Source organism: Eretmochelys imbricata, chromosome 8 (genome assembly GCF_965152235.1).
Source record: "Eretmochelys imbricata isolate rEreImb1 chromosome 8, rEreImb1.hap1, whole genome shotgun sequence".
Lineage (NCBI taxonomy): Eukaryota > Metazoa > Chordata > Testudines > Cheloniidae > Eretmochelys > Eretmochelys imbricata.
Window position 1 is genome coordinate 34,802,266 of NC_135579.1, and position 21,883 is coordinate 34,824,148.

The 21,883-nt window shown below is 46.3% G+C and overlaps 1 long non-coding RNA gene across 1 annotated transcript; it reads right to left on the bottom strand.

Moving 5' to 3' along the window:
- Positions 1-621: 621 nt before the first annotated feature.
- LOC144268541 (uncharacterized) lies at positions 622-21,864 on the bottom strand. Its single transcript, XR_013346785.1, has 3 exons — positions 21,784-21,864; positions 19,921-20,004; positions 622-825 (listed from the first exon to the last, which is right to left on the bottom strand). It is a non-coding gene; the product is annotated as an uncharacterized LOC144268541 (long non-coding RNA).
- Between the last annotated feature and the right edge of the window lie 19 nt (positions 21,865-21,883).

Genomic DNA, 21,883 nt, shown 5'->3' on the forward strand with positions numbered 1-21,883 from the left:
CAGCAGTGGTGCGATCAGCCAGGCCAAGGCCCGCCCCGGCCGGGCTCCCTCAAGACACACTTGCCTGGAGGGGCCCAGCCAAGCCTGACACTGTCCCCCTCCCCGCCCAGGCTGAGACTGGCCAGGCTTCTGCACCAGTCCCAGGCGGCTCTGCTCCAGGAGACAGGCGGGGTCCCACAGGCCTGGAGCCAGAGGTGCACTGGGGTCCTGCCAGGGGGCTGAGAGGAGCAGGGGTGGGGCCAGGGAGGCGGAGAGGAGCCCTCGGCCAGTTGGTGGGCAGGCCGAGAGGAGCAAGTGGTGGGCGGGGGGAGCCAGCGGGGTCTTGGGGTGCAGTGCAAGCAGAGCAGGCCAGGGCCCCTTCTGAGCATGGATCCAGCTTCATGGAGCCACTGGTGCCACTGTAAACCTGGCACTAGTGCTTGCCCAGCTGGGCTTTATCATCTGTTAGAGCTTATCAGCCCTGACTCCCCCAGGTACACCAGTCACACACCTTTTATACCCATTCTGGCCTTGTGAGGGGTAGTCAGCCCATCACAGGTACAATTTTGTCTAAATGATGTTGGGCCCCAAAGGACATTGTTTTGGAATTTTATTTCATTGCAAATTTCAAAATTTTGGCTTTTTGTCCTGATTCAGGGCAACCAAATATTTTAAAATCTCTATATTTTTCATGGAATGGAAAAATCCATTTTCTGATCATTTTCTTACTTTTAATATTTGCCCTGGATTGTCTTGTTTTGTCCAATTCGCATCCTCATCCTTCAGTGCGAGTTGGATCAGGCTTCTTGAGACGTGCTAAGCATTGGGCTTCATATCACTGTGACACTGGAATAAATCAGCAGAAATGAAATGTCAAGACTGGACGATGCATATGGATTTCACAGCATGACAAGCAGGACATACAATCTGTGATGATTGTTTCATACATTAGAGATACACTCCAGAGAGTCATTGTCAAACAACCCCTTCTCCTCTCTTCTTGCTGAACTATATCGTCCCCCTCTGGGATATGTTTTCAAAGCATGTCCTGGAGTCTAGCCCCACAGCTTCTACCCACTGCAAGAAGAACTGCTGGCTAGAACCCCAAGCAGAGCTGTGAAAGTGTAGGAATTCATCTTGCTTGTTCTGGATGAACATTAAACCCATTTCTGCCTTTGCCTATGCATGATCCATGATCTTTTACTCTACTTTGAAAAGCTACAGCCCTGCCCTGTGTGCATCATTCATCCCTGCCCTGCTCCTTTTGGAGTGGCCGTGCTAAACGCTCCCATTCTGATGTGGTAGCATTTACGCCTGCTTTGCACTAGTGCAAATGGTGACTCGAGGTTCAGGGCAATGATGAACTGGGCCCTTAGTGTGCAAAGCCTTCATTGGGCCTGATCCTGCAAGGTGCTGAGGGTGCTCCATCCTGCACAGGATCAGCCCCTTCGAACTCAATGGGAGTCCTACCCACAGGATCAGATCCCTAGTTTGGAAGGTCCCAGGGTCTGGAGGACAAATCACAGAGGCAAACATCCAGCTTTCTGGCCTTGGCTCAACTGGGGAACCTTCCAAGGACTGTTCAAGGCATGACTGGACCAGGCAGCTCCAGCCCGCACAGGAACTGCAAGGGGATTAGCCTGTGGCTCAGTATCCCACCAACCTCAGAGTGGGAGCAGCCTTGCAGAGGATTTGCGTTCTCGGAACTCTCCACCAGCGCCCTCCCTGGCTCCTGACGCACTTATCAGCAGCCCACGTTCTTGAGAGGGCTCTAAATTTAACTGCTCTCTGGAACGGCTGGTGGCAGCTTTGGATGATCAGTACCTTTCCTCAGTGTGCTCTTTTCCTTTGCGGGACAGAGAAGGAAAATGCGTGAAAAGACTCCTGGACTCAGCACTGCCTCAAGCTAAGGGCTTGTCTCCACAGAAGATTTTTCTACTTACACTGGAATAATTATACCAGCATAAAGAAACAGTACCAGTATATATCCTATGAAGGGCGAACAGGTTCTGCTGGTTCTGAGTGAACCTAAGGGCTTATCTCCAGAGAGTTATATGGTTATGAGAGAGGGTGTGCATTTTAAAACGCTATCATTATACCGGTATGACCACCAATGTAGACATGCTTATTCCAGCAGAAGACTGGCCTTTCACCGGCTTAGCTTATGTCATTTGGGAAGGGGTGTATCTAAGCTGAGAAAAGCCCCTAGGATTCTGGAATAAGAGTGTCCACATGTGCAGTGATACCAGTATAACTAGAGCGTTTTAAATTCACACCTATAACTCTCTCATGTAAACATGCCTGTGATGGGATGTCCACTCCATGCAAGACTGGAAGAGGTTAAGGAGGCTGGGTGCTCAATGAGGCTCAGCTGAATGGGAACAGGAGGGGCCAATATAAACCACAGAAGCTGAGAGCAGAAAGGGACTGCAGGGAATTAGGCTGTTGTCACTCCCTGGGAGAAGGGAAGTAGCTTAGAGTACTCCCTCTGCAGGATAGGAATCATTCCCATTGGCTCCCACCAGGCCCCGTGTGTTGATGGCACAGTGCTAGGAAGCAGATCCTCAGCGCTCTATTGTGCTTCCCTAGCAGATCTCTCTGATTTAACATAAGAACGGCCATACTGGGTCAAACCAATGGTCCATCCAGCCCAATATCCTGTCTTCTGACAGTGGCCAATGCCAGGTGCTTTAGACGTAATGAACAGAACAGGGCAAGTATTGCATGATCCATCCCCTGTCGTCCAATCCCAGCATCTGTCAGTTAGAAAACTAGGGACACTCAGAGCATGGGATTGCATCCCTGACCATCTCAACCAACAGCCGTTGATGGACCTATCCTCCAGGAACTTATCTAGTTCTTTTTTGAATCCACTTATAGTTTTGGCCTTCAGGACATCCCCTGGCAATGAGTTCTACAAGTTGACTGTGCGTTGTGTGAAGAAGTATTTCCTTTTGTTTCTTTAAAACCTGCTGCCTGTTAATTTAGTTGGGTGACCCTTGGTTCTTGTGTTATATGAAGGGAGAAATAACATTTCCGTATTCATGTTCTCCACACCATTCATGATTTTATAGATCTCTATCAAATCCCCTTTAGTCATCTCTTTTCCAAGCTGAAAAATCCCAGATTTTTTAATCTCTCCTCATATGGAAGCTGTTCCATACCCACAATAATTTTTCTTCCCCTTCTCTGTACCTTTTCCATTTCTTATATATCTTTTTTGAGATGGGGTGATCAGACCAGCACACAGTATTCAAGGTGTTGGTGTACCATGGATTTATAGAGTGGCATTGTGCTACTTTCTGTTTTATTATCTATCCCTTTCCTAATGGTTCCTTACATTCTGTTTGCTTTTTTGACAGCCGGTGCACATTTCTCTCTCTAGCTCCATCTGCATTGCTAATAAACATGAGCACAGACAGGACCTTGGTACCGGGGTTTTGATACTTTTCCCCCCACTCACAGTCATCTCCTTACTATTTGTCAGCCACTTTTGAGTGACCCTGCATGCACGTCAGCTTTAGACTGTGATCTCGGGGCTATGTCTTTGTGCCTTGTACATTGCTTTGACTCAGCAAATAATAATAATCCATGTTCTTCCTATGCATCTGAGTCACATGCCAAACAGGGCTCAGGCTTTTATAATGCCCCAGCACTGGGTGGGCCGGTATTCCTTCTGAGATACTGCTGTGTGTGTGTGTGTATGGTAGCGGCTGTTTGTACTGTTTTCTTCTGGCCTTAAAAGGCTCCTCACTAGCCGGAAAGTCTTTTCAATTAATGAAATACTTTGATTATATGAGACATTGCAGTCCTTACAGAATTTCTCCTGGGCTGACACACATGGAGCTCATCCTGCTAGCAAAATAGATACTTATGGATATATCTTTACCTCTCCTGCAAGCCTCTGAGTCAGTGCAGGAGAAGTATCTCCCTTCAATGCAGCTTTAGCTCCCATTGCTCCCTCCTTGCCACGGAGGGCAGCAATGTCATTATCACCTTTAAAAAAGAAAGGTGTTGAAAACATTCAGTGAAGCTGTAGAGGGAATAAATTGTCTATATCCATCCACGTCCTTGACAGATATGTAGGGGGCTTGCACAGCTCCTTGCTCTGGTGTTCCTTCACAGAAGCAGATTATGCAATGTAAACCAGTAGCCTTTTGCTTGAAAGTACAATTCAAAGCAGTGCTAGGCTAACATTAGCTCAGCCCAGTTTGTCTCCTACTGCCTGCATGGCTGAATGCCATGGCAGGACAATTTCCTCATTCCAGGCTTCACAAACAGGTCAGGGTAATGGGTTAGTGGAATCAGCAAAGCAATTAGCAGAACTTTTTGCATTTATCCTACAACAAGACAATGTGCTGAGTTATACTCGGTGTATAATTGTCAGAAAACAGATGTGCAGGAGGTCAGACTGGATAATCATGATGATTCCTTCTGGCCTCTATGAGTCTATGAGAAGCTAGCCAGCGGGCAAACACAATTACATAGCCTTAATGGCATTGTGGTATTATTTATTTAAACCACAGTAAAGAGCAGATGATTCTCAACATCACAAGTCAGAAAAGGATCTCTAATGCCCTTCACCCGTGTCGCTATTAGTGTGTCACAGAATTTCCATTATAAACCGTGTTTTTCTGGGGTTAAACTCAACTGTAAATATATGCTGTGCATCTGCCACCTGAGCTGAAGGACAGTCTCCATGAGTAGGTCAGGGCCTGTGCAGTTTGGCTGAACAATTCTGATGCTGTCCAGCAGAGGGTAACATTTACACATGGACACACAAGAGTTGGTTCACTGCAAATGACCCTCTGGGATGATAAGATACAGGTGTTTTTTGCCCATAACTCAAAATTAGCTTTGGTTTTTACAATGAGCCAAATGTCCAAAGTGAGGCATTGGCTCTCTTGGTTTATGTATCTGTAAATTATTAAGAGATAGGTTATTACCATCCCCAGTCAGTTCCAGGATGTACAAAGAATGCACTTTTAAAATACATGGATCCACATAAGCACTGCCAATGACTTGCCCTCATCTACATCTAGCCACATCATAAACTACTCCACCATTGGGTCTGATTGGACGTGTCTGCTAGGGGCGAGCACAGCAGAAGAAGAGATGGGCTGTTGCCGGTCAATATTAAGGGGTGGTGTGTGGCATAAGCTATTAGCACTGTAACTAGCTCAACCCAATGCAATCAGATTGCTCACAACATTACAGGCGCAAGTACTGCAGGTAGCCATTCCGCATGTGGAATTTCTGGATGCTCAAACCACAGCCTTGACATTAACATGGCACAATTAAAATAAAACACCACATCCTTGAATCTGTTGATTAAGTGGGAAAGCTCAGCAGGCAGGGTTAAACCCACAGCTTCTTTAAAAGCCTATTGGAATAGGACACCTAGGGGTTTGGGAAAGATCTCTTCTGTAATTGCAGTTAGCTCGGCTTTTGAGGCTATAATGCCATCTTGTGATCAGATCCAGAAAGTGGGAATTTCAGCACTGCTTAGCTAAAAGCTACTTGGGTTAGGCTGTCTCTTCAAAGAGCTTGAAATGCACAGTTCTCATTCAAATCAGTGGGAAGCAGATGGATAAAGTTACCAAGAGCAACTCAAACAATGTAACAAATTAGGGGCCAAGAGAATGGATGTCATTTGATGGCGCTTTGCCCCTTTGTCACTTTCGGAATGTAGAAACTATTCTTTTCGTAATCAATATCTTTCTCTCCAGTTTCATTTTCTGGCAAAGGAATCAACTTCTGCAAAGTTTAGGAATTTGATTTGCTCCGGTTGCTTTGTGAAGGGGCCGGCTGAACTGACTCTCCAATATGGCAGAGTCCAGTTACATCTGAATTACGAGATGCAGGGTGAAAAGAGTCTGTGGTTTGAAGTCTCCACAGTTATAGAGAAAAGCTATTTTTCTTCCCTGTTTAGCACCAGAGAGCCCATTGCTTGGATCCATTTGAGAAAGGGGAGAATTAGCACAAAATCCACGCTGGCATGATGTTGAAGAGCTAGGAGAATGGGCCCAGGAAACACAGGGCTTATAACACATTCAGCCTTAAACCAGAAACCATAAGTTTGCAGTTTAGTTTGCTTTCTGTTTAACTGTTTCACCACAGCCTTGTGAAAAGAGATGTACCGGGCAGTGACAGGCACTTTAGAAATGACTATGGACCCAATGCTGTTCCCATTGAAGTCAATGGCTAAGCTTCCAGCACTGAGCCCTAAAATTAGTAGGCCGAGCACATAGCCCTGCTGAGACACTCCTTAGGAGGGAGGCTCCCTTGCTTGGGATTCATTTTAAGGCATAGGTGCTGGAACTAGGGGTGCTGTGCAGTGTTCCCTCTAATTTTTCCACACATGTGTGGAATGAATTTGGTTATGTGCAGCATATTGGTGCATATGACAAAATTCATGTGTGGGGGGACTGAGGGTTTCAGAGTGTGTGTGGGGGGCTCTGGGCTGGGGAAGAGGGTTGAGGTACAGGGGGTTGAGGGCTCTGGGGTGGGGCTGGGGATACGGGGTTTGCAGTGAAGGCTGCCCTGGGGCTCCCATGGGGAGAGAGGACTTCCCCTAGCTCTCTCTCCCCGCAGCAGTACCTGGACTAGGAGGGAGAGGCGCCTCTCCCCTGGCTGCGGCAGGTCCGGGCCTGGGCTGGGGCCAGCGGGGAGAGGTGCCTCTCCCCGCCGTGGCAGGTCCAGGGCTGGAGGAAAGCCATCTCTCCCCGCCCCATCTGCGTGGTGCTTAATAGGCTGCTGCGCAGCTCAGAGGGAACTTAGGTGCTTGAAGTGGTTTCCATTATTAACAGGGTTTACTTTTTTGGTTCAGTGTCTCTCAGCACCACCCACTGTTTCAAGGAAGTTTTCAAGTCTCTGTGGGGATGAAAGGTGTTGCCAGGTACTGTTTGTTTCAATAAGTCACGGATGGCCAGCCAGTGGCTCCGGAGCCACATGTGGCTTTTCAGAAGTTAAAATGAGGCTCCTTGCATAGGCACCGACTCCGGGGCTGGAGCCACAGGCGCCAACTTTCCAATGTGCCCCGGGGGGTGGGGGGGGGAGGTACTCAAGATGCTATATAAGTGAAGAGTGTGATTGGGGTGACATCCAGCATCTCTGCCATTTGGATAGCAAAGCCCACTGCTTTGCCCATGTCACTGTCTATGTGCTCTCTAACACCACACATATGTCCACTATATTCCTTTGCATTGTTTAGGAAATGCCTTTGAAAAGGGTTGAATGTGACACTCCCTCAATTTTAGATCACTCAGCAGCAGTGCTGTCAGGCACACCAGAGGCTGTAATTCCCTTTATGAACATAAGAATGGCCATAAAGGTCCATCCAGCCCAGTATCCTGTCTACTGACAGTGGCCAATGCCAGGTGCCCCAGAGGGAGCAAACCTAACAGGTAATGATCAAGTGATCTCTCCCCTGCCATCCATCTCCACCCTCAGACAAACAGAGGCTAGGGACACCATTCCTTGCCCATCCTGGCTAATAGCCATTAATGGACTTAACCTCCATGAATTTATCCAGTTCTCTTTTGCACAGAGCTCTTATGCACAGAGCTATGCCTTTCAGCAAGCAAGCAAGCCCCTAGCTCGGCAACAAAATGCACTACGTGCGTCACTGAGCTGCACTAGCACTCCTCCATTCTTGTTCCATGCTCAGCATATTGCAAGATGCACCCAGCAGCATCCTCACAGTGCTCAGAGACTCATACTCTCAAGCTTTCAAACAAGTCCAGTTTGTTTTGTTTTGAGGCTTTGTGTTTTCTGATGACTCCACATGGACCTCTAGCTGGGTGCAGGTGCCTTCCTATGCATATCTGATTGCAGGATTAAGGCCTCCAGAGAGATGCACTGAGAAATCCACAGATGGGAATAATTTCAGTATTAGGTTTTATTGAGTCATTTGATAAAATGGGGATAATAAAACTTCCCTACCTCCCCATAGTGTTGGGAAAATTAATTAGTTACTGCTCATAAAGCACTTAGCAGATGTCAAATGTTATATTTATTTCATGCAGTGTAGTTGCAGCTGTGTCGGTCCCGGGATATTAAAGAGACAAGGTGGGTGAGCTAGTATCTTTTATTGGACAAACTTCTATTGGCAAGAGAGATTAGTTTTCGAGTCACACAGAGCTCTCCTTCAGGTCTGGGAAAGGTACTCTCCCAGTGTTACAGCAAAATGCAAGGTGGAACAGTTTGTTTAGTATAAGTAGTTGGCACATATTGTAATGGGCCATTTAAGGTAGAGTGGCCTATTAACACCTCTGCTATCATAGGACAAAAAGAGGGGGTTAGTGGATTACGTATTGTTGTAATAAACCACCGGATTTATGGTTTATTACAATAATCTGTAAGTAACCGACTAACCTCCTCCCCTTTTTGTCCTACGACTGCAGAGGTCTTACTGGGCCATTCTACCTTGAATGGTCCCTTACAAGATTGTGCTAGCTGCTTATGCTAAACAATCTCTTCCACCTTGCATTTTGCTGTGACCCTGGGAGTACCTTTCCCAGACCTGAAGGAGAGCTCTGTGTGGCTTGAAAGTGTGTCTCTCACAACAAAAGTTGGTCCAATAAAATATATTACCTCACCCACCTTGTCTCTCTAATCCTTATTTTATGTTTGAAATGTTGGTGTAGCCATGCTGGTCTCAGCATGTGAGAAAGCCAAGGTCGGGGAGATAATATTTTTTTTTGGACCAACTTCATTTGGTGAAAGAGACAATTTTTCCGGCTCCACAGAGCTCTTCTTCAGGTTTTTACACCACCTCACCCACCTTGTCTCTTATTTTATTCTATGTAGATTTAAAATAACAAGAACCTCTATCCAAGGCTCTACGTGCCCTAACATACTTTATCGTACAGTAAATACAATCTCAGCAGCATTGAAATCGTCACTTCCACGTGAACCTGCTCAGCCAGCCACCTACATCCTTCATAATGTAGGAAACATCCTCAGATTCTCCAGGAGATATCATCTGCGGTATACCTGGAAGCTCACTACATTTAAGCTATTTTGGATCAAGAGTTATCAATGAAATGACTATAAGGTGGGTGCACAACTGGTTGAAAGACTGTACTCAAAGAGTAGTTATCAATAGTTTGCTGTCAAACTGGGAGGACATATCTAGTGGGATCCACAGGGCTCAATCCTGGATCCGATACTATAATATTTTCATTAATGACTTGGATGAATGAGTTTCCAGAGGCTTGCTGATAGTCTAATCTAAAAATTTTCCGCAAACCAAGCCCCTCGCTGCCCCCGGCATAGCTGTTTTTTGTTGGATTTTTCTTTGGCATAAAACTCTACCATAATCACATTCGGGAGCAGCACTTAAAATTGAAGGGTAAGCAAACACGAAAAGGAATCAGAGTAACAGCCGTGTTAGTCTGTATTCGCAAAAAGAAAAGGAGTCCTTGTGGCACCTTAGAGACTAACCAATTTATTTGAGCATGAGCTTTCGTGAGCTACAACTCACTTCATCAGATGCATACCGTGGAAACTGCAGCAGACTTTATATATACACAGAGAATATGAAACAATACCTCCTCCCACCCCACTGTCCTGCTGGTAATAGCTTATCTAAAGTGAGCAACAGGTTAGGCCATTTCCAGCACAAATCCAGGTTTTCTCACCCTCCACCCCCCACACAAATTCACTCTCCTGCTGGTGATAGCCCATCCAAAGTGACAACTCTTTACACAATGTGCATGATAATGAAGTTAGGCCATTTCCTGCACAAATCCAGGTTCTCTCACTCCCTCACCCCCCTCCAAAAACCCACCCCCATACACACACAGACTCACTCTCCTGCTGGTAATAGCTCATCCAAACTGACCACTCTCCAAGTTTAAAACCAAGTTAAACCAGAACATCGGGGGGGGGGGGGGTAGGAAAAAACAAGAGGAAATAGGCTACCTTGCATAATGACTTAGCTACTCCCAGTCTCTATTTAAGCCTAAATTAATAGTATCCAATTTGCAAATGAATTCCAATTCAGCAGTTTCTCGCTGGAGTCTGGATTTGAAGTTTCTTTGTTTTAAGATAGCGACCTTCATGTCTGTGATTGCGTGACCAGAGAGATTGAAGTGTTCTCCGACTGGTTTATGAATGTTATAATTCTTGACATCTGATTTGTGTCCATTTATTCTTTTACGTAGAGACTGTCCAGTTTGACCAATGTACATGGCAGAGGGGCATTGCTGGCACATGATGGCATAAATCACATTGGTGGATGTGCAGGTGAACGAGCCTCTGATAGTGTGGCTGATGTTATTAGGCCCTGTGATGGTGTCCCCTGAATAGATATGTGGGCACAATTGGCAACGGGCTTTGTTGCAAGGATAAGTTCCTGGGTTAGTGGTTCTGTTGTGTGGTATGTGGTTGTTGGTGAGTATTTGCTTCAGGTTGCGGGGCTGTCTGTAGGCAAGGACTGGCCTGTCTCCCAAGATTTGTGAGAGTGTTGGGTCATCCTTTAGGATAGGTTGTAGATCCTTAATAATGCGTTGGAGGGGTTTTAGTTGGGGGCTGAAGGTGACGGCTAGTGGCGTTCTGTTATTTTCTTTGTTAGGCCTGTCCTGTAGTAGGTAACTTCTGGGAACTCTTCTGGCTCTATCAATCTGTTTCTTCACTTCCGCAGGTGGGTATTGTAGTTGTAAGAAAGCTTGACAGAGATCTTGTAGGTGTTTGTCTCTGTCTGAGGGGTTGGAGCAAATGCGGTTGTATCGCAGAGCTTGGCTGTAGACGATGGATCGTGTGGTGTGGTCAGGGTGAAAGCTGGAGGCATGCAGGTAGGAATAGCGGTCAGTAGGTTTCCGGTATAGGGTGGTGTTTATGTGACCATTGTTTATTAGCACTGTAGTGTCCAGGAAGTGGATCTCTTGTGTGGACTGGACCAGGCTGAGGTTGATGGTGGGATGGAAATTGTTGAAATCATGGTGGAATTCCTCAAGGGCTTCTTTTCCATGGGTCCAGATGATGAAGATGTCATCAATATAGCGCAAGTAGAGTAGGGGCTTTAGGGGACGAGAGCTGAGGAAGCGTTGTTCTAAATCAGCCATAAAAATGTTGGCATACTGTGGGGCCATGCGGGTACCCATAGCAGTGCCGCTGATCTGAAGGTATACATTGTCCCCAAATGTGAAATAGTTATGGGTGAGGACAAAGTCACAAAGTTCAGCCACCAGGTTAGCCGTGACATTATCGGGGATAGTGTTCCTGATGGCTTGTAGTCCATCTTTGTGTGGAATGTTGGTGTAGAGGGCTTCTACAGCACCTGTCTAGCACATGGATGTAACTACATAGATGAAAGGCTAGTAAAGGTCTCACCTAAAGGCCAAGTCTACACTGGGATTCTTGCACTGTTGTAGTACAGACTCCCAATGAGAAACTGCTGAGCTTAAATTAATATGCAAACTAGATACCATTAACTTGGGTTTGAATAGAAACTGGGAGTGGCTGGGTCATTACACATATTGAATCTATTTCCCTGTGTTAAGTATCCTCACACCTTCTTGTCAACTGTCTAAATGGGCCATCTTGATTATCACTACAAAAGTTTTTTTCTCCTGCTGATAATAGCTCATCTTAATTAATTAGCCTCTTACAGTTTGTATGGCAACTTCCACCTTCTCTGTTTGTATATATGTATCTTCTCACTATATGTTCCATTCTATGCATCCGATGAAGTGGGCTGTAGCCCACGAAAGCTTATGCTCTAATAAATTTGTCAGTCTCTAAGGTGCCACAAGTACTCCTGTTCTTTTTGTGGATACCGACTAACACGGCTGCTACTCTGAAACCTGTAGTACATATACGTAGTTACACCACAGCAAATATCTACTGCAGATACACTGGACCAGTGCAAACCAGGGCTCTGTAAGTTACTAGGGTGACCTGAACCAGAGCAAGCATCATCTTATACTGTCACAGTGCATGTGTGCGAGGGACTTGCACCATTATGTAGCTATAATGCTACATAAAATCCAAAGTGGCCATGGTGCCCATGGCCTTTGAATGAGTCCTCCAAGGAACATGCATGTCCTGCAGGAAGTGGTGCTGGTGATCCAGTAGGGGGCACTCTTCCCTAGAAATCATTGTTGAAACAGTACCTCAGTATAGCAGGAGGAGGGAACTGTGCTGTTGGAAGTTCCATGTAATAATAAGTAAGGCTAAGATTTTATCATGGATATTTTACGTAAAAGTCAGGGGCAGGTCACGGGCAATAACGAAAAATTCACGGAAGCCTTGACTTTTACTAAAAATATCATTACATTACCCTTACAAAATGGGGAGCTGCTAGGCAGCTGTGGGGGCCTGGCTGGGATCTCCAGGGTCCCCCACCACTCATGGGGGCTCAGAGCTCCAGGATCCCCCTGTGGCCCAGGGTGGTGGGGAGCTGTGGGGTTCCCCTGCCACCTGTGGCGGCTGAGTTACAGGGATCCTCTGCCTGCAGTGGCTAGGAGCTGTGGAGTGCCTCCACTGCTCGTGGCGGCTGGGAGCTGTGGGGTACCCCCGCTGTCTCGGAGCTCGGGGGGGCCCTGCTGCCTGGGTTGCAGGGGTACCCCGCAACTCCTGGCCACCCTGGGCAGTGGCAGGACCCTGCAGCTCCCAGCTGCCTGTTGGCCGAAGTCACTGAGGTCTTCGGAAGTCACAGGTTCTGTGACTTCTGTGACCTCTGTGATAAAATAATAGTCTGAATAATAAGCTGCTGAGCACCTGTGATCATTAAAGCTCTTCTAACTCTTTTCACAAGAGTAGAGGTGTTCAACTGCGTTTTCGTAGCCAAATTAAATCTCTGGTAATTATGTTTGCTCTTCCCATATTCCCCCTGGAGTTGCAATTAGAGATGTATTCACTTCTGCTCCTAAACTGGAGCATGCTGTTATCCAGCTGAGGTATTTCAGGCTGAATAACATGATCCATATATAACCCATGTTGTAAAGCTTAATTAATTAATTAATGTTTGTACAGCACCTTCTTTGGATGGAAGGAGCTATAGAAATCATAGTATCATAGAAATGTCGGGCTGGAAGGGACCTTGAGAGGTCACTTAGTCCATACCCCCAAACTGAGGCAGGACCAAGTAAAGCTAGACTGGGATAGACAACCTATGGCACGCGTGCCAAAGGCGGCATGTGAGCTGATTTTCAGTGGCACTCACACTGTCCGGGTCCTGGCCACTGGTCCCGGGGGCTCCGTTGCTGGCCTGGCATGCTGGCCCCCTGCCAGCTGGGATTCCGTCCGCCAGCCCCGCTCAGCCCACTGCTGGCCCCAGAGCTTGGCCACCGGTCTTGGGGGCTCCGCTGCAGGCCTGGGGTACTGTCTGCCGGCCGCACTCAGCCCACTGCCGGCCCCAGGTCCCGGCCACCGGTCCGGGGGGCTCTACTGCTGGCCTGGGGTCCCGGCCGCCGGCCCGGAGCTCTGCAGCCACCCTCAGCTGTGGCACACTAGCCCCAGCCTGGGGCAGTGAGTGGTCCAGACAGGGGCAAGAGGGGGTGCAGCTCAGCACCCCCACTTTAAAAATTGTTCCAGCGCCACTGTACTGGGATATTTTTAAGTCCTGATTTGCTGCTTACATCACTATCATGCCATGTGGAACAGCGCACTGTGTTTGACGTTGAGATTAGAATGTACATGCAAGAACTGGAATCAGAATTTTCTGACAGATTTCAAGATTTCCAGTGAGTTGGGCAAATGCTTTCTTTTCTAATTAAACCTGAAAAGTTCAACAAAAGCGACTTGGATTTGTCTGTATTTCAGTAGATGGGTGTTGAAGATTTCTAAATGCATCTCATTCAGTTAAAAAGATCAGAATTGTGGGCATCAAAGTTTGGAGATCTGCGGAATGCACTTGAAGCTACTAAGAGAGATCATGGGGCCTCTTTTCTGACCTGCTGGACATCCCTGCCAGTGAAATTTAACTGTTTGAAGAAAATTGGGTTTGCAATGTTTTCAGCATTTGGATCCACATACCTGTGTGAACCTGTATTTTCACACATGAAATCTGTCCTCTGTCCCTCTCAGAGCCGGTTAACAACTGATCACTCAGAAGCCTGTGTGGAGCTTAAAGCATCCAAATACGTGCCAGACACTGGAAAATTCAGCAAGGAAAAGCAAAGGCAAGGATCACACTAAACTGATAAGATCTGCATTTTAGTTTAATTTTAAATGAAGCTTCTTAAACATTTTAAAAACCTTATTTACTTTACATACAACAATAGTTTAGTTATATATTATAGACTTCTAGAAAGAGACCTTCTAAAAACGTTAAAATATATTATTGGCATGCAAAACCTTAAATTAGAGTGAATAAATGAAGACTTGGCACATCAATTCTGAAAGGTTGCCCACCCCTGAGCTAGACCATCCCTGACAGGTGTCTGTCTAACCTGTTCTTAAAAACCTCCAATGATGCGGTTTCCACAATCTCCCTTAGAAGCCTATTCCACTAAACTAGCCTTATACTTAGAACGTTTAGGCAGTTTTTCTTAATATCTAACCTAAATTTCCCTTGCTGCAGATTAAGTTGATTATTTCTTGTCCTATCTTCAGTGGACATGGAGAACAATTGATCTCAGTTCTCTTTATAGCAACCCTTAACATATTTGAAGACTGTTATCAGGGCCCTCCTCAGTCTTCTTTGCTCACAACTAAACGCCTAGTTTTTTAACTTTTCCTCCTAGGTCAGATTTTCTAAACCTTTTTTTCATTTTTGTTGCTTTCTTCCTGACTGTAGCAGGGTGGTCACCCCGCTCTGGCTCGGAAAAGGTTAAAAGCCAGCCCTTGGAGAGGGCTGGGGCTGAGAGAAAAGGCTAGGCTGATTGGGAAGGCAGCCACAGCTGGGGCCACGCCCCAATCAGGCCACAGCTGGCCCTATAAAAGGGCTGTGAGCCAAAAACTCAAAAATGGTCTCTCTCTAGCTGTAGGGAGAGAAGGATCTGGTTGCCTGTGAATGGAGTAGGCACCTAGAGTGGAGTAGGGCTGGGGGAAGGCCAGAGGAGCTGGGGAGTGCCAACCTGCAAAACCCCCAGGCTGCAGGCATTGCTAAAGGCCAGGAAAGGTATGGGGCTACAGAGGGGTAGGCTGGGAATAGGCTGAGGCAGCTGGTCCAACCCCCTTGCCGATGATGAGTGGTTTGCAGACTGCAGTCTGCCCCAGTGAGCAGGGGGCTAGACTGTGACTGTAAGGTGGGGATAGGGGTTTGGGGGTTCCCCTGGGTGGGGAGACCTGATTGTGGGTTACTGCTGGGGCAGAACCCTGATGTAGAGGGGCACTGGGGTCCAGGAGGGATACAGGGGCCAATGGCAGGTGAGACACCAGCCTGCAGAGGGAGCTCTGGGCTGGAAGAGCTAATTCCTGAGACAACCAGCAGGAGGCACTGCACTGGTGAGTCATTGCCTTGCTACACTGACTATCTCCAAATTGTCCACATCTTTCCTGAAGTATGGCACCCTGAACCAGATACAGTACACCAGCTGAGGCCTCACCAGTGCTGAGTACAGTGGGACAATTATCTCCATGTGTTACATATGACATGCCTGTTAATAAATACCAGAATATTTGCCTTTTTCACAACTGCATCATATTATTGACTCGTATTCAATTTGTAATCCACCATAACTCCCAAATCCTTTTCAGCAGCCCTACTGCCTAGCCAATTATTTCCTATTTTGGGTATGAGCATTTGATTTTTCCTTCTGAATTGTACCTTGCACTTACCCTTATTGAGTATCATCTTGTTGAATTCAGACAAATTCTCCAATTTGTCAGGGTCCTTTTGCATTCAAATTCTGTCCTCGAAAATGCTTACAACCCCTCCCCAGCTCAGTGTTTCATCTGCAAATTTTAGAAGCATGCTCTCCATTCTGTTATCTAAGTCATTAATTTTAAAATTTTGAACACTACCAGAGCAAGGACAGACCCCCTGTAGGATCCCACTAGACTGACAGTGAACCATGAGTACAGTCTTTCAACCAGTTTTACACCCACTTTATAATTTAATCTAGGCCACATTTTCCTAGTTTGTTTGAGAATGTCATGGGGGGGACTGTCAAAAGCTTTACTAAAACCGAGATATATCCAGTATATGCCCAGTATTGTGAGACTAAAGAGCAGGGTCAATAAATTAGTGAAACATTTGCAAGCAACATAAATACAATAGCACCCCTATTTTATGTACTACATGGGGATTGAAGAGTTCCTAAAACTGACCTCCAAGTGACAGTCAATACACTACACAAGTTGCAGTATTGTGCCCTGTATTTCTTCTAATCCTTCAAACCACTGCAAAGTGACTTGTATTGCACTGATGGCAGCAGAATGTGAATGGATCTCAACTTGTTCTTCCTCAACATCACATTAGTTATATTTTTTGTTTTTTTCCCCCCAGTTGGGAAAAATGGTTCATATAACTGGTCATTCATAAGATCATAAAATTGAGGTTCTACTGTATATTTCGTTCTACATTCCTTTTGTAAGTACTACCTTTTGTAATGACTACACATCCAGTTGGCCACAACACTGAACAAAGAATGTAAAATTTGCTTTTTGGGCATTAGCTGGACTCCACTGAAACACACTTCTAATGGGTTTTGGCTTGGGCAATATACCATATACTCTATATTGACTCTTAAAAACATTGCCAGACTTTAGGTAGAACCTTACAATAGATGTCTGTGACCCTAAGAGCACCCCAATGCCAGAGAGCAAGGGGCTCCTCAGTATGTAGCAGTGAACCTCAGTTGACCTGACCTTCTCAGTGTACCCCAACTCACAATTGTCATAATTTGTCTCTAAAAGGTGTCATGTCAGGTATCATATGTAAACTGGCAACATGCTGGTCATTAATATTTTTGCATAGCGTATGGATGGGAGATATATGAAAAATTATAAATATGTGCTGGAAATGCATTTTAAAGGGGTTTTGCCATCAAGGTTTAAGTCTATGGACAAAGGAACATGGTTCCACCTGCTTGAATGTGTCTCCAATGTAAACTGAGCAAAGAGACAATTAAATTACATTTACATGCAAAGTAGACAAAGCCACCAGATAAACCAGTCGTGTGGGTCATGGAAGCTGCAGCTCCAGGAAACCTTCCTGCCTCTTGAAGCAATGTCATTGAACTTTGGAAGACATAAGCAAGGACAAGAGCCATTTTGGTCTCCATTAGGGGGCACAGCCAACAGGCCAGAGCTCTTGTGCATCAGAGAAAAGTGGAATCTTTCAGCCAAGGGGTTGTAAGTTTCTGAAAACTGAATATACGTGAGAAACCAAGACTCTAGATTGTTAAATTAGGCTTTAATCTTAAAAGCACTTTTTTTTTTACTTTTGCTTGTTTGTAACCATTTCTATCTCAATTCCTTGCACTTGGTATCACTTAAATCTCTGTTCTTTGTTAACAAACTTAATCTTGTTATTAAACAGCCATCTCAGTACAGTGTTCTGAACTGAAAGAGTAAAATCTTCAGCCAAATTAACAGAGGTGCCATGGATTGTCTCTTTAAAGGAGCAGTGAACTGGATATGGGGGTGTGAGTGCTGCAGAGGACTGGGGAAATAGTTTTGAGGAGACTTGGGGCTGGAAGGGTCTAGTGGTGTCACCAGGCTGCCAGAAGCCAGGGTAAGGCCATTGTGCTGTGGGCAGGTGGCTGGTGTCAGGGCTCTGAGTCAAAGCTGCACAGGGACCGAATGGCTAGGCAGCAGTTCTGCGGAAAAGGACCTAGAGGTGACAGTGGACAAGAAGCTTGATATGAGTCAGCAGTGTGACCTTGTTGCCAAGAAGGCCAATGGCATTTTGGGATGTATAAGTAGGGGCATAGCGAGCAGATCGAGGGACGTGATCGTCCCCCTCTATTCGACATTGGTGAGGCCTCATCTGGAGTACTGTGTCCAGTTTTGGGCCCCACACTACAAGAAGGATGTGGATAAATTGGAAAGAGTCCAGCGAATGGCAACAAAAATGATTAGGGGTCTGGAATATATGACTTATGAGGAGAGGCTGAGGGAACTGGGATTCTTTAGTCTGCAGAAGAGAAGAACGAGGGGGGATTTGATAGCTGCTTTCAACTACCTGAGAGGTGGTTCCAGAGAGGATGGTTCTAGACTATTCTCAGTGGTGGAAGAGGACAGGACAAGGAGTAATGGTCTCAAGTTGCAGTGGGGGAGGTTTAGGTTGGATATTAGGAAAAACTTTTTCACTAGGAGGGTGGTGAAACACTGGAATGCGTTGCCTAGGGAGGTGGTGGAATCTCCTTCCTTAGAAGTTTTTAAGGTCAGGCTTGACAAAGCCCTGGCTGGGATGATTTAATTGGGGATGGGTCCTGCTTTTGAGCAGGGGGTTGGACTAGATGACCTCCTGAGGTCCCTTCCAACCCTGATATTCTATAATTCTATGAGCACAGAGGCATTCAGGGTTCCAGGGCAGGAGATGACAGAATGCCTCACTGCTCTGGGTGAACCTCTAACGCATCGCAATGTCACTATTTTTTAAATTCTTTTCACAGACCTTGTTAATAGATACTTGAGGAAAAACAGCGAAATCACCTGCCAGCGAAAACAGTTCTTAAAAACACTGATGAATTCAGCCTCTTGGATGTTCTGCGGATTTCTTGAAATATATAAATCTCCATCTACCACTAGATGGCATCAGACATTCTTTATTGCTTAAAACTAGTTCCACATTTTAAAATGTGGAGATCTGACAGTACTGGGGAACTGATAAACCCCCACTACACACAATGAGGGGGTTTTGTTTTACATTTACACATACAAAACTATCCAGGCAGGAGGGGGGAGTAAAATCGCTAATGGAAGACTACCTTTCTGGAATGAGATGTGTATGTGTATTGCTACCTATCTGAAATGTGAACAAAAAAAGCATAATTCCCTAAAACAAGCAGGGTAAGAGGGGCATTCAGCATGAGTAGTAATAATTTGCATTTTTCTAGTGCCTTAGTGCAGAGAATCTGTTTACAAGCCTCTGAGGCGTGTAAGCAGCAAAGAGGGAGAGAGATCATTACATGGGATACACAAGAGGATGAGTAGGTGTGGGGTTGGAACTAAGGGCATAGCTACACTTGCAGATGTAGAGAGCGCTGTGAGTTAAACCAGCCCTCAGAGAGCACAATAGGGAAAGCGCTGCAGTGTGTTCACGCTGTCCGATTCAAGAGCATTGGTGTGGCCACATCAGCTCTTGCAATGCCACAGAGAGCAGTGCATTGTGGTAGCCATCCCAGTGTTCAAGTGGCTGCAACGTGCTTTTCAAATGGGGCGGTGGAGTGTGACCGTGTGTTGTGTGTATGTGGGGGGAGAGAGTGTGGTTTTTTGGGGTGCTGAGTGTGTGAACATGCTATCTTGTAAGTTCAGACAGCAGCAGACCACCCTCCCCCACCGCCCCCCCCCCCACTCACAGCAAGCAGCATTCCACAGTAATGATTGCTTTGTCCCAGAGCGGATAAGCATGCCGGTTGTCAGAAATGGAGCTTTGAAAGGGGATATCTACATTCCTACAGCCACATTCAAAACAATGACAAGAGTGGCCACTTGACTTCAGGGGATTATGGGATGTTTTCGGAGGCCGATCACAGCGCACTAATGCAACACGTTGTTCACACTGATGCCCGGGTGTTTCAACGGAGGCGCAGCAACCATTATGCTGCTTGTGAAGGTGGATTACCAGGAGTGCTCCAGCTGCAGAGTCCAGGCACTCTAAGTGCCTTGCCAGTGTGGACGGGTTGGGAGTTAGGGAGCCTAGGTCTGTTTTAATGTGCTCTAACTTGCAAGTGTAGCTAAGCCCAAAGAAAGGGACAATATAGGCTGAATATCAGTGAGATGTATTGGTAGTGGAGTAGCCTCCCAAGAGAAGGGGTAGAAACCCTATTGCTTGGGACTTAAAACTAAACAAAACACTTTAAATGTACAACAGGAACTAACCTGGTATTGGCCCTGGGGGAGATGGACTGGATGATCTCGTTAAGTCTTTTTCATCTCTCACTTTGATTTTTTTTTCTTAAAGACCTTTAAAAAACCCCAACAAACAAAATGTTAAATGAAGCCTCCCAAGATGCCTTTGACGTAGGTAAATATACTCATTTTGCAGATGGGTAAAACAGTGATTAAGTGATTTGCTCCCAGTCATACTACAATTCAATTACAGAGCTGGAAGAGGAACCAGGAGTCCTGATTCTCTGTAGCTCTAACCACTTGACTGCACTCTCTCTTCATCTGTGATTTAAGTCTTACTTTTTGTTTCTTGGGAGCTTTAGCTTACTAAATTGCTAAATGCCCTTTTATTTGGGGAACTCAGCACATATGCTACTAATGTTGTTCTGGTTTAGACTTCCAGATTGTCAATACCCTCCCTCTCCCGCATGAGTTTTCAGGGAAATAAAAGAAGCAGGCAAGAGCACAAACGCTTTTGGACATCAGCAAAAGATGGGCAAATGCCAGGCCAAAGAAAGGGAGTGAAATCACATTGATAAATCAGGGAATTGAAATCTAACTGCTTCCAAGACTAATCTGCTATGTTGGGTATTAAGAAGATGTCTATCACTGTGGTGATCTAAGGCCAATCAGGGACTGAGGATTTCATAGACCTCTAGAAAAAGAAAGTCAGTACGAAAGGCCTGTTTGTCAGAAGTGTAGAGTAGCCACTAACTAAAGTAAGTGGAAGCTGTGGCTGCTCAGCACCTCAGAAAATGAAGCCTCCAAAGACTAATATGCTGGCTGCTCTCCACAGCCTGGGGATGTTGGTGGCTGGTGCAACCCTGACCATGTGGTCTGAGAGCAACAGTGCACCCCACAGGGCATTCAGAACATCAGTAATGTCTGGGGTTTGAGACACCTTGAATAGTCCATTAACACCAGAGCAAACAAGGTGCTTCCATTTCTCCTGGGCCCTTCTAGGCAGTCGCTGTATGGTTCCTTGCCCACAAAATGAATCAGTCAACTCTGTATAGCAAGAGACAGATTACTCCGGAAATCCTGGTGCCCTATGCAAAGTGGAAAATATGGGTCCCTCGCACTGGCTCCCACAATAAAAATCACTCCACAAACAATAAAGCCATCCCTCATGGAGAGGACCTTATTAGATGTTTCCCACTTGAGCACTGACTAATGCATGTGCCTGAGAATCGGTGCTGGGCCTTATTTGTGAAAATTCTACAGATATGTTTTTCAGTTTACAAAATCCACCTGCTGGCATATCTACATATACGCAAAATATAAAATCACAGCGCCAGCTCCAGTGGGAAAGACCATGAAAGGAGGCTAAAAAGACAGACATCTCCTTGAGGCTTTCACAAAGATTTCTCCCTAATTGTTCCTGAAAGCATGGGATTTGCCACCCCTATCCACCGGCCAGCGATTCTGACAGAGCAGCTAGAGATCAGGCCCTCTGTGTGGATTCTGGCTCTGCCACCCTCCTGGTCCCAACCCACATACATATACCCTGGGGAAGCTACGTCATGAGGTCCCTTTGTCACTGAAGAGGATGCCCATTGGGGAGGGGGCTTGTCAGAGCGATGCCTCTCTTTTCCCACCAGGACTGGAGAAGACGCTGCATGAGAGGCAGCTGGTCCCTCTGTTTGGCACAAGACAGGAGGGAGCTACCTGCAACCCCATTCTTGAGCCAACCTGCCCACAGCATGAATCCACAGCCATCCTCCAGCACCTAAAGCCACATCCCACCACAGCCAAAAACCCCATCACGCCAAGCCACAGCGCCTCCTCTCCCCAGTACCCTGAGCACCCCACTGCCCCCCACCATCCCAAACCACAGCGCCCGCCCCCACGCACAGGCGTCGCCTGAATCCTGCGCAGGCGCATTGAAGCGCACCCGCCTGCGCTTGCGCCTCTGGGTCAGGAGGAGGCGGAGGCAGGAAGCAGCCGCCGCTGG